Source organism: Miscanthus floridulus, chromosome 6, assembly GCF_019320115.1.
Source record: "Miscanthus floridulus cultivar M001 chromosome 6, ASM1932011v1, whole genome shotgun sequence".
Taxonomy (NCBI): Eukaryota; Viridiplantae; Streptophyta; class Magnoliopsida; order Poales; family Poaceae; genus Miscanthus; species Miscanthus floridulus.
The window spans coordinates 8470615-8484985 of NC_089585.1; positions in this window are offsets into that span (position 1 = coordinate 8470615).

Below are 14371 nucleotides of genomic sequence, written 5' to 3' on the forward strand. Positions count from 1 at the left end.
TTGTTGTGAAAGAGCCATGTCCTGTAGTGGAGTCACAGCTTATCCATTTCTTTCTTCGAGGTGCATATTGATCATGTATTTTCTCGCTTTTTATTTGACGAGCGAAAGTTTGAAATCTGGCAATCTGCTCTCTTTCTCTCTTGTTGTTTTCTTTCTTTTTGTTGCTGGCACAAAAATGTGTATTTTTCTTTCTTTCCGTGAGCAGATGGCACAAAAAGATTGACGGGCAATTTAGGAGCTTAATCTGAAGAAAATACAAAAGGGGTATGCTTTTTTCTCAAATACAAAAGGGGCTATGTTTTTTTCTCAAACATGTAGAAGAGTTACATATAATATTATATTAAAAGAAGAAAAGAAACTAGAAAAAATTACACATAACATATACCTATATCCCACCACATACACTACAGAACACTACACACCTCCTAAGTCCCTCATGAGACAGGGTGGCTAACTAAGTCAAATCCTATAATTTCGTCCCCTCAAGAGTCAACAGCATGATGCTCTCATGATTCGGTGGGGTCCTATAAGAAAACATAGCAATTACAATAATTCTGAATGGTCCATGCTCCAAAAATTATAATAGAGTTTAGACCTTGTTGAACCTGTTTGACCACCTTTGGTTGATTCTAGACGACCAGCCTTTGCTGAGAGGAAAGGTTCTAGAGCCCTCATCTTTTGTAGCAGCCCAAACCAAAACTCCCGAAAGAAAACACATTGGTCACACAATAGGCATTGAGTGGGTTATGTTAAATAGAAATGACCAATTAAAGAAAAGAAGGGATTAAACAAGTTTTAACTCAAATAATAAAAAGTTAGAGCTGGTGTTTAAATCAAAAAGCAGCTTATTTTCTATTTGGGATGAAAGTGATACATGTATTTCGTTATTACTCCCTCCGTCTAAAAAATACCAATAGAGGATTTGTGTAAGTCAAATTTGCTTAACTTTGAAGATTTATAATAAATAGTATGAACATTTATATCTCCAACTAGATTTATTATGACAACATATTATATTTGTTTTGTATAATTAATGTTAGTATTTTTTATATAACTTCCGTTAAATTTATAATCGTTTAACTTCTTCAAAAAAAAGAATTATTTTTTCAATGGAGGGAGTGAAAAACAGGATCGCCACTCAATGGAAGCAAGGATCTCTCTTGCAGACTCTTGAAGTAACTTGACAAATAAACAATTCTCAACAAACCAAAACTGCAAAAGGTGAAGACAGAGGGGCCGTTTGGTATGGCTCCCAGGGCAGCTCCTGTAGCTGTTTTCGCTGCTCCATCAACCAAACGGGCAAAAGGCAAAGGGCACCTCGCGAGGATCCACGGGAAACCCTCTCTCACAGCACCATCTGTGCGCACGGAGCCGGAAATACTAGCTTCACCTGGCTCCTGCCGACGCGCGTGCGGGCCCCTATGTGGATTGGACATGGGTGCCCTTCTTCCCGGCAGCGACAGATGTTCGGGAGGCCAACAGCGCGACATGAGTCGACGACGGCGCTGAGGTGCGAGACAGAGGGGCGCGAGGGGGAGGGAGCTGGCGAGACGGAGGGGCGTGGCGCCGTGGCAGCCCAGTGGCGGGGCGTGGCCACAGGTGCGAGGTGGGCGGGCGGCATCCGGAGGTAGGAGATGAGACGGAGAGTCACGTACTCACATGCGGTTGATTGGACCATGAGCAACGGATGAGGTAGGAAAAAGAAAAGAAAAGAAAAGAAAAGAAAAGAGAGGAAAGGGAAGGAAAAAAGAAAAAAGGCCGATTGATAAAAGGATTAAGATTGAAAAAAATAAAGAAAGAAAGAGTAAAACAAACAAAATAAAAGGGTAATATGGGTATTTCACTATTTTCAACCATGAGTTGAAGTTGTTTTACCAAACGGTCCAAAAAAGTGCTTCGGCTCCTCGAGTAAATCTGCTCCACAGATGAAGCCACAACTAAAGTTGTTTTAGCCCGAGCCGAAGCTCTACCAGACGGGCCTGCAGTTAGGTGAGTGAATAAGCCATGGGAATATTTTGAGATCCGTGGGGCTTGGTGCCCAAGGAACTAAGAGCTATGTATAGTGCGAAAAGCATATTTGGGAGGAGAAATCGGTGGACACAAAAAAAGTAAACGGTGCCCTTTTCCCTTCCTCTCCTTTACAATGATGCAAGAAAATGGACTTCCACTCTGTTCCCCTTTATTGGACTGAACAAACGAGCTCCTGGCTATTCTTTTGACATTTTCCTTGTTCATAGCAACATTTGCAGTGTTGCGTACTCCCCTAAGAAAACTACTTACTACGTACTCCTAGTTTTTTGTGAAAAAGAAGAGTAAGCATGTCCCTGAATAAACAAACGAGATGAAAAGTGTGTTGTTTCAAATAGTACCTCTGTAATGTAGATCGGGGTTTAAACATCTTACTTATGGTTCCCCTACTTCGCCCTGGCGCAGTTGTGCCGTAGCCACGTGGATGCCGGTGTCGAGGGAGCTCGGCGCGGTGGAGCCTAGCGTAGAGGTGGCGAGGTCCAGTGGCGATGCAAAGGCGACTGGTGAGGTTGGTGGCGGCTTCTTGTCGCTTGCAGCACTCACTTTAGATCAGATTAGGTTTAGCTGTTGGTGGATCACGGCGGTTCAGGTCAACCTCATAGTTAGAGCCCTGATCCTCACCTTTTTTATAGTGCTATGCTACAGGGGCCCATCAACCATATTAGGGTTGGGCGCCCTCGATCAGGGCGCAGATCCAAGGGCCCAATATATTGGTGGAGATCAACTAACATTCTCTCCCTTGATCTTTTACCATCTTTTAATTTCATATCATTTACTTTTGTTCATTCCATTACAGATTAGCGTATAGAGCATGTTTCATCGTCACGGACCAATTACCGATAGATTTAATAGCTACAACACACCACTCTGTTCTAAAATAGATACTTAACTTTGAGCCTTCTTTTATCCAGGAATTATAGGCTTTTCCTTAAACCCATGCTAGCTACATGTTCTCTGAACACGTTGGGTGGTAAGCCTTTTGTAAGCGTTGGATGCGAGCAATTTTGATACTTATATGCTCAAGACTTATGACATGATCTCGACTTTTCTTTCATAAGCATGTGTTGGCAACACCCTTTTATTGTGTGAAGTACTAACGGATTATATCGTATCTAGGGCGATGTCCTCAACCACTTCAAACAGTAGACTTCGCATTCCCTACCCTGTGCTCATAACACTACAAATCGCATACTTATGCGATGTAGTGACGGTTGCAATGAAAGCTTCCCCTGCGAGAGTAAATACATTACAGACGTAGATTTTCTATCATCACCCGCATATCTCTGAATTTCGGGTAAAGATCTTTATACGTGTGAGGCCTTTGTTCTTACAAATTTTTCTTTCTAACAGGTCTGTTCTAGACTCTGCGCCATAACATAACAAATGCCAAGTCAGGGCGCGTACATACTTGAGCATATTGCAAGCTTCCGATGGATGAAGCATATGGAACCGCTTTTATTTGATCGATCTGATATTGGTTCCTAGGGCATTGAAAATCCCCATATCTGTCGCCCTTGACTATAGGAGCAGGTGAGGGACTATATTTGTGCATACTGAATTTCTTTAAGATTCTTTCTATGCATGCCTTTTGTGACAGTCCTAATACCCCTTTACTTCTATCTCGGTGAATCTCAATCCCTAGAACGAACGAGGCTTCACCAAGATCTTTCATATCAAATTTTGAGGATAAAAACTTATTTGTCTCCAGTAGTAGACTAACATCACTACTAGCAAGTAAGATGTCATCCACATACAGGACAAGAAAGATAAACTCTCCATTCTTAAACTTTGTATAGACACAATTGTCCTTAATATTCTCTTTAAACCCAAAATTCCTTATTGTCTGATCAAACTTCAAATACTACTGTCTTAAAGCTTGTTTTAATGCATAAATGGATTTTTTTAGGCGGCATCTCATTCGTTCTTTTCCTTCCATGACAAAACCTTTCGGTTGTGCCATGTAAACATTTCTTGCAAGTCCCCATTGAGAAATGCCATATTTACATCCATCTGATGTAATTCTAAATCATAATGTGCCACTAATGCCATTATGATTATGAAGGAATCCTTACATGAGACTGGTGAAAAGGTCTTATTGTAATCAATGTCTTCTCTTTGCGTAAAGCCTTTTGCCACAAGTCGCACTTTATATCTCTCTACATTCTTTTGAGAGTCAAGTTTTATTTTGTAGACCCATTTACAGCCTACTATTTTGGCCCATTTAGGAATTATTTCCAAGTTCCAAACTTTATTGACATTCATAGATTTCATTTTATCTTTCCATGGTCTTAAGCCACTTTGATGAATGATCACTTCTCATGGCTTCTTCAAATGAAGTGGGATCATCCTTCATTTGAAATTCTTCAGTATTGTATACTTCATAGTCAGCAGGAATAGCTAATTTTTTAACTCTTTGAGACCTTCTAGGGACCTCCATATTTGGTACATCTTCTGTTTGAGGCTGTTGTTGCTCCCCCTCATGTGTGGCAATAGGTTTTATAGGATCCTAAAGAAAAGGTTCCTCATCGTCAGTTTATTATTGCCACAGGTGGAATAACAACAGGTACTGGCACCATAGTATCTTGCACTGTCGGTGCAGTGACCGCAGGTAGTGAGAAAAATGGCTCATGAATCATCGGAGTGGGCGCATACACCCGTTTCTCTTCAAAATCAATTTCTCGAGCTACCACGCTCCCCCTCATCATTTCATCATCTAGGAAGACAGCGTGTCTCGTTTCTATAAACTTTGTATGTCTCTCTGGACAGTAGAAACGAAAACCTTTTAATTTTTCTGGGTAGCCAATGAAATGGTAACTTACTATTTTGGGATCTAGCTTCCTAATGTTTAGGTTAAATACTTTAGCCTCAGCAAGACTCCCCCACACACGCAAGTGGTTTAGTGAGGGTATTCTTCCTGTCCACAACTCATATGATATTTTGAGCACCATCTTACTTGGTACTCTATTGAGAATATGAATAGGCGGTTTTTAACGCCTCCATCCACAGGCTCAACGATAAGGTGGAGTAACTTAACATAATACGCACCATATTCATCAGGGTACGATTGCGTCTTTCATCTACTTTATTCTGCTGAGGTTCGCCTGGTGTAGAATACTAAGCTACTATGCTATTCTCCTGTAAGAACGTTGCAAAAGGTCTAGGAACTTGGCCATATGGGGTATGCCGATCGTAGTACTCCCCTTAAATTTATCCAATGCTTCTATTTTTTCTTTGATTGGATAAATGTAGCCATAACAGGAGTAATCATCTGTGAATATTATGAACAAATCATAACCATCCACACTCTTTACAGGAAACTAACTATAGATGTCTGTGTGAATAATCTATAAAATTCCTACTGCTTCGTTTGACATCTTTCTTAATTTTCTTTACACACTTACCTTTTATGTATTCTCTACATTGTTCTAAATCTGAGAGCTCTAATGGAGGAAGAATATTATTCTTAACTAGTCTTTCTACTCCCCCCTCGAAATATGGCATAAACGATAGTGCCATAATTTCGACGATGCATCGTGAGCTTTCTTATGCCACCATTTCTAGAATAACTCCCTGTCACCAGCTGTTTTATCAACTGGGTAGCATATGTCTTTGAAGAGCTAGTGAACCGACTCTTTATTCTATCGAAGTACTCGGTGACCGTGTCACACTCTGGGATTGAGCCCACAATTGCAGACTCAATCATATTATTTATCACAACCAAATATTTTTTGTTGGCAGTGACCCACTTTCTATGCTCAAGATCATAGGACATCTTTTGGGATTTAAAATCCATCTCTTTAGTTGCCCAAGCGGCATCAGTCTTATTTGTCTCCCTCACCAGTGCCACAGGATCAGTGTGACACGGTGAGGTGACTACCCAGTCCACCTCAGCCAAGATGAAGGCTAGGTCAATCTTTTTCTTTCACTCTGTGTAGTTATCATCTTTGAGAGTGGAGATCTATTTGATACAACCCATCAAGTTGTATCTGCCTTAAAACACAGTTCATATACAGTGAGAACATATATAATAACAACAATTACATGCCTTGATTCTAACGTTGGTCAAAATTAAAACATACAACTATTCTTATACATTAATTCTACATCATCGTTGGGCAGAAATAGAATTAATGTAATCATTAAAATTACAATATTGTTATTAACAATGTTGGTCAGAAAATAACAACATCATAATTATGTCAAAATCTCTTTTCTCTAATAAAATATCACATTGGTTGATTACGATATTGTTATTAACAACGTTGGTCAGAAAATAATAACATCATAATCGGTTCAAAATCTCTTTTTCTCCAATTAAATATCACGTTGGTTCAAAATAACTGAAGAATAAACAATCTAAAAAATTATCCCGTTGGTTCAAATTTTAACAGAGATATTAAACTAGATTTATCAAAATCTGCTTCTGAAAATTAATAAACTTGGAACTCTATTTACTGTTCCATTGTGGCCCGGCCTGCAGCTACAGTACCAGCCCAGCAACAACAGTGCATGGCCTGGCCTGCCACGGTAGCCCACGCACGCGCGCTGCTCACACCTAGGCTGCAACCTAGGACTGGGCCAACAAAGCGGCCTCTCGCTCGCGCCCTCCTGGGCCTGATTCTGGCCCGGTTGATCTACATCGTTGATGCAGATCGGACGGCCACGCGCGCGTCTCAACGGATCAAAACGGCGACCTTAGCGCCTCCACTGAAACCCTAGCTTCATTCTCTTCCTACCCTTTCTCTCTCTTCGCCTCTCTCCTCAGCGCAGCGAGCAACAACCGAGCGAGCAAAGCGGTGGAGTGGGTAGCCATGGCGCCGTCGCCGGCCCCCTCGCCGGCATGCGCGCTCCCTAGCGGGTGAGCACACCGCTGTCGAACGGCTTGGCCGCGGCACCCCCTTGGTCGAGCACGGGCGAAACAGCTCCCTCGGCTTAGCCTTCTTCTCCCACGCCGGCGAAGGGTCAGCTTGACGCACGGCGAGGTAGGTCCCTTTCGTTTTCTTGACCGTCCCCTTCTTCTTTTAGATTTGGATTCTACTTTTTTTATCCGAACCGGTGTTGGAGATTAGGGTTTAGATCTAGGGTTAGGGTTCGAAATCCGACCCACTGTTCTTCTTCCCTAGAGGGTCTTCACGGGTTTAGGGTTCGGCTTTGATTCCCTTCTAGGTTGAATCCCTCTTCTTTTGTTCTTTCCTTCACCCAGTTAGGGTTAGGGTTACGTTAGGGATCGGATTAACCCGATTCGATTTTTCTCTGGTTTTGATTTGAGATCGACAAGATAAGCACTTTCCCCTTCTTCTCTTTTGGATCTTCTTTCTTTTCTTTTCGGAGTTGAACTGATTTGGGGTTGGGGTTAGGGGTTAGGGGTTAGGGTTCGACTTGGAGTGCTGAGACCCCTTTCTATTCTCCTCTCAGATCCTGAACACCGATGTTTTTTTCTTGCCGCGCGCCGGTGAAGACGGCGATGCGGTACCTTTCCCCCCACGTAGTGGCGGTGGTGACCGGCAGTCAGTGACGCACGCCACCCTCCTGGTCTCTTTTCTATTTTTTTACTCGGTTAGGGTTAGGGTTTCAATCCAAAACGGATCGAACCCTTGTTCTTTCTTTGATTTCTTTTCAATTCTCTACCCCATACTGATCTACACACTGTTAACCTGGCTCTAGTACCATTATTGTTTCAAATAGTACCTATGTAATGTAGATCGGGGTTTAAACATCTTACTTAGGGTTCCTCTACTTCGCCCTAGCGCAGTTGCGCTGCAGCCGCGTGGACGCCGGTGTCGAGGGAGCTTGACGCGGTGGAGTCCAGCGTAGAGGTGGTGAGGTCCAGTGGCGATGCAGAGGCGACGGTGAGGTTGGTGGCGGCTTCCCGTCGCTGGTAGCACTCACTTTAGATCGGATTAGATTTAGCTGTTGGTGGATCACGGCGGCTCAGGTCAACCTCGTAGCTAGAGCCCTGATCCTCACCTCTCTTTATAGTGCTGTGCGACAGGGGCCCACCAACCATATTAGGGTTGGGCGCCTCCGATCAGAGCGCAGATCCAAGGGCCTAATAAACCGATGTGCCTATTGGCGAAGATCAACTAACAAAGTGTATTGAAATGAGTGTTTCTCTCACCTTGTAACGACCGCACACCAAAAAGATGGCTTCAAGATTGTTTGGACTGGTGTTTTCTAGATAAAATCGATTGGTTTATCGAAGTATTCTCTGTAATCTTAGGGCCTCACTATATGGGAAAGTATATCTCTCTTGTAAAAGTGGTCCCATGATGACTAAGATAAACCCTACAAGTGCTTCATGAAAAGTCAATTTTTTTGTCCGCTCGTAGTAGTAGCCACTTAGTGCATTTGAGACTTGAGAGAACCACGTTCGTAGAGTTGGCCTAGAACCACGTTCGTAGAGTTAGCCTAGCTAGAATCTCTCTGCATTAAAAAAAAAACCTTTAACAGAGCTCTCCCTATATGAAATGGTGCAAGATTTCCGGGTTCCAACAAGGAGGTACGACGATTTCAGTCAAACGTGCAGAGGATGTAGTCTAAAACATGAAGTCTCATATATCTACGTGACTCTACCACGAGAATATAAAGGACGTTGACTATTCTTTTTTCCAAGCCTTGACAAATTTCATTCGAACAAAGAAAAGGAGTTTGTGTGCCAATTAGATGGGATAAGAATTCTTAGGTGGTGTTTAAATCCAGGAGCTAAAGTTTAGAGATATCACATGTGAGTGTTCGGATAGTAATAATAAAACATATTACAGAAGTCCTCAGTAATCTACGAGACAAATTTATTAAGCCTAATTAATTCATTATTAGCATATGTTATTGTAGCTTTATTGTAGCGCCACATTATCAAATCATGGACTAATTAGGTTTAAAAAATTTGTCTCGTAAATTAGTCGCGATCCGTGCAATTAGTTACTTTTTAGTCTATATTTAATACTTCATGCATGTGTCCAAACATCCGATGTGATAGAAACTCAACTTTAGAGGGCGGAACTAAACAAGGCCTTAGAATCTAAGTATCCCTTGTTGTCTAGGTTCCACTAGATTTTAGTTTTTAAACATTGTGTTTGGTTTGAGGATAAGGTAGGATATGATGGTGTCATTCTTTTTTTATTTGGATGGAATGATTCCATCTTCGTATTTGGATGGAGGGATAGAATCATCTATATTATGTGTTTATTTGTAGAGATTGAAAAAAAGAGACTAGACAATCATTTTTGTCCTCTTGGCATCAGTTAGGACGGGTCGGCATGTCATTCTATTTTCTTGTTTCTTCCTCCTATCTACCGCAATGAGGAGCCCATGGAAAAAGGATGGGAGGCTGATGGCGCGCTGGGTGGGCGCGGGGCAAGCCACCTCACTAAGACTGTCTCCAATGGTTGTCCCATATGGGCACCCATATCTAAAATGTATCTCGGATGGGATTGTATCAACCTCCAACAGAGCACCTATATGCAAGACCCATTTTGGGTTACAGCAAAGGCACAACCCAAATATGAGTATCCTCTCTCCTGGAGACTCATTTGCAGAAATGGTTCTCTCTTTGGGTCATGTTGTTGGAGAGGACCAAAAATATGTACGGAAACTCTTTACCTGTAGCGCTACCCAAACGTGAAATGGGTCTTATATTTTGGATAATATTGTTGGAGATAGCCTAAGGAGGCCGGTGACGATCTGGGTGATGGGAAGGCCAGCCTTGGCCCACAACGAGGCCATGCGATGGCGAGGCGTTGGGGCCATGGGCCCAATCAATGGAGTCACTCGCGCCGGAAGAAAAGAGTAAAGGAGAGGGGAGCGGACACACCCACCCTGGTCGTTGTCAATTTGAACCTCCGGGTGTCAATCCAAGTGCCTCACCATCGATCCAGGTTAGTCATGACCTAGGTCCACGATTTTGCTGCCATGACCGTCGTTGCCTCCACTCGTCTCAAACTAGCCACCATCCTCGACCAACTCCACTCGCGCAGAGAAACCCGAAGAGTAGCGAGCGTAGCAAACAGAAGCAAACGCAGTGAAGAAGGGACGAAATGGTCTGACATTTTTTGAGGGATGGGGATGTTCCTAAATGTAAGACTTTGACCCAACTGTCTCTAACCAGAACACCGGGGAAGTGGGTTGTCCCGTCACCGAGCCAAACACTACCTAAGAATGTATGTGTTGAGATACCATAAAATCCTACCTGTTTGGATGGGATCATGGGATTTGATTATTCTAAAACAAGTTTAAGAATCTAGCTAGATCCAAATGGAGCACTTTCCAACCGCCATACTTCACTTTCTATAATGCTCTCATATCCACCTCTTTATCTTCTCTGGCCAGGACTTGCGGCATGCGCTCATACGAGTTAGAATGACTCGTGTCTAATTATAGCATAGAGTTTGATTTCAAAGCGTATGGGAACAAATGACGCGGTCGTAACATAATTGCTCAAGCTGCAAGTTATCTAACTAATAACTGTGCAATAAATTGTATGTTTCGTCGCAATGCACCAACACTACACCTGTGTCCCAAAATAAATGAACTTATCGAGGTACAAAAGTATATTATATTTATGATGTGTAATAAGTGCCATTAGAGTGATAGTTGGAATATACTTTTTACAATAACTTTAGCTGAAGTATCTAATTAGGTTCTGAAAATTTTTAATTGATCGAAAATCATGATGTATGTTTATTTTGGGACTAGGAGAAAGTATATCATAGAGTAAAGTTCATGACGGGTCCTCGAACTTATGCCTTGTGTCATCCCAGTCCTCAAACTTAGAAAGTGTGTCACTCCGGTTCTTAAACTCTGTTTGGGTCTCATATTTATCCAAACGGGTATGAATTTGTACCCACGAGCAGAGATAAGACTTAATTGGTTAAATTAAAAGATTAGTGGGGGTTATAAACAAAATCTCCCAGACACATAAATTACACAAAGATTTACAAACTTCAACAGGGACTGTTTTGAAAATAATCATTGTCTTCCCCAGGCGAGCCACTGCAATCACCACCGCACAGGGGCATGGGCGAGCAACATGCACGAGCAGCCGTCGCGCAGCGAGCAGCATGCATGAGCAGCCACACAGGGCACGGTGCGAGCATCATGCACAGGGGCACGCCGCAAGCTGCATTCACGAGCAGCCGCACAGGAACATGCACATGTCGCCGCCGCGCGGGTGAGCCCGCGGTTGCGCACAGGCACGCGCGCAAGCCGCCGCCGTGCAGGCTAGCACCAGCCGCGGCCACGCACAGGCGTGCGGGCGAGCCGGCTCCCAAACCGTGCCTGTCGCGGGCTACCGGGGCGCCACGCTCGCGGCGTCCCCACCACCGCCACTGGACCTGGGCGCAACCGCGCAAAGGTCGTGCTCGCGCAGCATCGCAGGGCCGAGGAGGCGAGCTGTCGTGCCTGCGAGGCTCGCCGAGGGGGAGGGTGCCGCTGCCGCCGGTTCCTTCCTCTTCCTTCTGCCATTCTGCGCCGTCGGCTCCCGATGCGAATGTGTGTTGCGAGCAGCCGGACAGGCATGCGCACGTGTGAGCGGGCGAGATGCTGCCGGCGCGCATAGACACATTCGCGAGCCGCGACCGCGCAAGCGAGCAGCAGGCTTGCAGGCGAGAAGCCGCCGTCGGCGGCGCAAACGTGTGCGCGAGCAAGCAGCTGCCGCGGTCGCGCGGGCGAGCACCATCGCCGACGAGCGCCGATGCGCAGGTTAGCCGCCGCCGCAGCAACACTGGGCCGAACACGCACGCTGGCACACAGGACGAGCTAGCCATGGCCATGAGAGAGGTGGGAGATGGGAGATAGAGCTGACACGTGGCTCCATACATGTATGGATAAATATGAGACCTAAATAGAGTTTAAGGATCGGAATAACACACAACTTATTCGGTTGGCTGGTTCGTATCATTGCTGGTTCGTGAAGAAGTAATGTTGTCTGGTTTGTGTGAGAGAAAAATACTGTTCCGGCTGAAAATTTACGATCGTTTACGACAAGCCACAACCAAACGAACAGGCTGACACTTTCTAACTTCAGGACAGGGATGACACACCTCACAAGTTCGAGGACCATCCATGTAAATTTTAGAGAAATCTGGAGGAATCTAGAGAAATCTGGAGGAATTTATGAGAGGAAAACACTGTTCCGGATGAAAAAAGAAGCGGATCAAGCCGGGTTTAAGGGCACGCGAATAGGCCCCAGTTCGTGTGCCCTTAAACCTGGCTTGATCCGCTTTTTTTTTTTCATCCAGAACAGTGCTTTTCTCTCATAAATTTCTCCAAATTCCTCTAGAATTCTCTAAAATTCCTCCAAACAAACGAGTCTATAAGATAATATACAAGGATTGAATTCAGTTCGGATGACCACACATACACACAGGCTGGCACAATGGAATAGAAAGTCCATGTCTCGGCTGCTTTTTCAGAAGACGGAAGGAAGGCGATCGACAAAGTTACCTGTGCGTATCGTAAATTTAGTTAGAACAGTATTTTTCTCTCACATCAAATTAGCCAGCAGTAATAATCCATGATCGTATACGATCGTATCAGCACCAGCCGAACAGGCTGCTTGTCTTGGCTCGGAGACTGACGGTGAGGACGTACACATACTTCGTCTGTTCGGCTGGCTAGGCTGGTGCTGGCCAGCCCACTCACACGGGCACTATTTACATAAACAATGTCTTTCAATTACAATAATATTTTTCTCTCGCAGCAATCTAATCGAAACAGTTTTTTTTTTCTTATTTTTCTGGCCAGCCCAACAGCCTGGCTACGGCCGCCGGCTGGGGGGGCCGTCACGGTCGTCTGGTCTTGTCCAACTTCTAATTAACTCGCATTTACAAGCAAGCCGCAGCTAGGGCTGGATCGGCCTAATCTCAGCAGGATTGTTTAACAGCAGAGCCAGCAAGGTGTGACAGGACAGTTAATGGGGTGTGAATTGTGATTAATCCCCGCTCAGCTAAGTTGGTACGCACTGTACGTGCTACACTACACCGGGCACCGCCGGGACATCGATCATCATCCACCAGTACTCCACTGCAACAGTGTTTTTTTGCGTAGAATCCTTGACGTGATCACGCATGCCTCCAAGGCTCTAAGCATAGAGTAGGGAGTAGCACTGTTAAGGTTTGGAGCCCTAATCTGCCATCAGGGCCCTATGATAATGATTATTAGAGTTAGGGGGGGTTGGTTGTCCCCTTCCTAAACTTTAGTCGTTGTCCCATTGAATGTTTGGATACATGGAGTATTAAATATAGACTAATTACAAAACTAATTACACAGTTTGCGACTAATTTGCGAGACGAATCTTTTGAGCCTAATTAGTCCATGATTTGACAATATTTTGCCACAGTAACATGTGCTAATGATAAATTAATTAGGTTTAAAAAATTCGTCTCGTAGAGTACCGATGTATTATGTAATTTATTTTGTTATTAATATTTAAATACCCTATATAATATATATCTTCTAAATTTTAGTAGGTGGGCTAGAGGGGCCATGCCTGGCCGGCGGCCACTATACTACCATTGATATGTGCGATTTGAAACGAACGAGACACGGCCGCCCTTCAGACAAAGCCGCTTTCCAATCTCACACGCTGAGGCTGATCTGACAAGCTCCATGGACGAATGGACGGGAATCCATCCATCTCCAGCTGCTCTCGTTTTCTGCACGTCATTTCGTCCAAACCCCGAAACCTGGCTCACCCGTTTTCCCGTTGTTTTCTCGGCGGCTGGGGCGGTCAGTGAGGGCCTTCGCCACCGTGCCCTTTCGGCCAGGATGACGCGAGGAGGATGACCTCTGGAAGAGACGTCCTCGGGACCCCAAGGAAAAAGCGCTGAAACCGACGCCAGGTTTCCCTTCCTTTCAAACTAAAGCTCATTTTATTTATTGAAAGATACAGTCACCAACGACTAGAATACCAAATCATGTTGCCGTGAAAATTTTCGTACCACAAAATTAAAGTGAGCGTTGGTTTGTTTGTTTGCATGCATCGGTGCACAGGACCGGACCGGCCCGGACCGGGGCAAGCTCGGTCAGCTCTGCTCGGATCACCATGGCTGGCCACGAGTTTTTTCCGGCGGTCGTTGTGGACGGAGGAGTCGCCGTCGTGCTCGAGTGAGTCCAAGGATGAACCAGGTAGAGGACTGTGTTTAGTTCAGTGAAATTTGGGAGTTTAACTACTGTAGCACTTTTATTTTTATTTGACAATTAGTGTTCAATCACGGGTTAATTAGGCTCAAAACGTTCGTCTCGCGATTTCCAACCAAACTGTACAATTAGTTTTTTTCGTCTATATTTAATGCTCCATGCACGTATCATAAAATTTAATGTGATAGCTACTGTAGTATTTTTTAGG